A 2,300-nucleotide genomic window follows, 5' to 3' on the forward strand; every position below is an offset into this window, starting at 1 on the left:
TTATTCAGTCCCTCATCTGCTTCAGTGCAGTATACACAATTTATCCATAAACTGGCTCTTTTATGCAGTATAGAGAGTTTTCCAAGATAGTTTTGACCAATGGTAGGATTTGAAAGAGTATTTAGTCTTTATTAGCACTCAAGTGAGCAACAAAAATTATTGTGAGCAGGTACTTAGAAAATAGAACCATTTATTTGTGTACAGCATTAGTTATCACTGCCAAATTAAAGATTTATGTTCAACTGCTTGTTGTTGTTATGTGCCATCAAGTTGTCTGTGACTCACAATGACCCTATGGACAACAGCTCTGAAGCCTGCCCTGTCTTGAGCCAGTCTCATTGTCTCCAACACACCTAACCCCATTGCACCAGTTACTATGTTAATCCGTATCATCCGGGTCTTCCTCTCCTGCACTGTCTCTCTACCCTTCTGAGCATGATGTCCTTCTCCAAGAGCCAGTCCCTCTTGGCCACATGCCCAAAGTACATGAAATGGAGCTTCAAAATCCTAGCCTCCAAGGAAAAACTTGGTTTCACCCTCTCCAGGACAGACCTATTTGTTTTCTCAGTGGTCCATGGTATGAGAAGACTCCAGCACCACAGCTCAAAGGCATCAATTCTTCTTCTATCATCTTTAGTCATTGTCCAGCTTTCTGATGCATAGCAAGTAATTGCAAAGATCATGACCTGAATCAGGTGCACCTTAGTCTCTTGAATGACACTGTTGCTTCTCAGTACTCTGGAGAGCTCTCTGACAGCAGACTGCCCCAGTGCAATTCATCTTTTTATTTCTTGACTGCTGGTGCCTTATTTAGCTGTGAGTTTAACCTTGCTTTTGTCATCTGTGTGAAGCCTTTTAAAGATTTTCAGTGTTCTTCGGGGACCACTGTCCAAATATAACACTTCTCCAGAGATAGTAATATTATCTTGCCCCATAGTGAATAAACATTTTGCATGGAAAATTTTGGCCACTTTTAACAGTTTCCTGTCGCTCTGGTGGCAGCATGCTTCAGGTCCTGTATCAGGCTCATCCTTACTCACCAAAGACCTTGGCATCATAATGTCCCATTTATTGCTATTATTGTTGTTGTTGTTGTTACAATCACTGTAAGAACAGTATTGATAAGGCAGGAACTATTTTTCTACTACAGCCTGTGAGAGAACTGTGACTTAGTGAGAGTAATGATCTGTGGCTGAAGAACATTTGTACAAAGCCAATGACTCTAAGAATGTTTTTCTTTTGGGGCAAGGTATCTCTGACAAAAGTATAAAAAAAATGTTGAGGAAACAGCAATTTGTGTTTTTCCATATAATTTGGGAGTGAAGAGGTGCATTTCACAAATAATTAAAGCTAAAATGATACTTCACTGAAATGTGACGTCTCCAGACGTATTTGTTAGCTATGGGACTCCATGCAGAAATGAAAAATTTAAAGATCTTTTGGAAGTAACTGAAGCAGCAACAGAAATTGATATCTATTATTTATGATAAGCCACCTTAACTTATGATCTTTAAAATATTACTGAGATAGGTTTAAGCATCAATGAGAATTAATTGGTAGAAGGCCAGCTATGTGTCAGTTTTGACCCAGTGGTTATGATTTATAGGGTTTTTATTCTCCTTAGCTCTTCAAAGACACCATTAAAAATGAAAAAGCAATCTATCAAATTGGAGAAAACATTTGCAATAATTTTATTAGATGAATGACTCATATCCACAATATAGAATAACTTCCACAAATCAATAAAGTAAAAAACACACAATAGAGCAATAGCCAAAGTAAATTATTAAAAGAGACCTAAATAGCTAGTAGGCACATAAAAAAGTGGTGAGCTTTGCAAATCATCAGAACACTATAAAATAAAAATATTGCATTAAATCACTCTCACCTACCGCTGTTGTTGTTGTGTACCATCAGGTGGAAACCAACTCATAGCTGGCTCTTTAGTGACTTTTCATTTCAGAACCTGTAAATGGCACCGAGTTTATTGCCTGTGTCAAGGAACAAGTGGTGGATTAAAGCTACATACCTTGAGTTGGTACAATCTCAAACCTAATGGAGTTCTTTCCTTTTGATTTTCAAAGACTCCAGCTCTTTGTATGTTACGTTATATTTTGCTTTGTTTTAAAATCTTTTGTTCCACTCTTTAACTTTCTCATTTCTTCCCTTTGTTTTGGCTTCGTGGCATTCTAGTGCAATATTCAGAGTCTCTTCTGATAACTACCTTGGTCTTTTCTTCCTCCTCTCTTTTTTTAATGACCTTCTGCTTTCCTCAAGGGTGATAATCTTTTTTGTTTGTT

The sequence above is a fragment of the Elephantulus edwardii genome, unplaced genomic scaffold, assembly GCF_000299155.1.
Source record: "Elephantulus edwardii isolate Elephantulus edwardi_28Jun2011 unplaced genomic scaffold, EleEdw1.0 scaffold00068, whole genome shotgun sequence".
Lineage (NCBI taxonomy): Eukaryota > Metazoa > Chordata > Mammalia > Macroscelidea > Macroscelididae > Elephantulus > Elephantulus edwardii.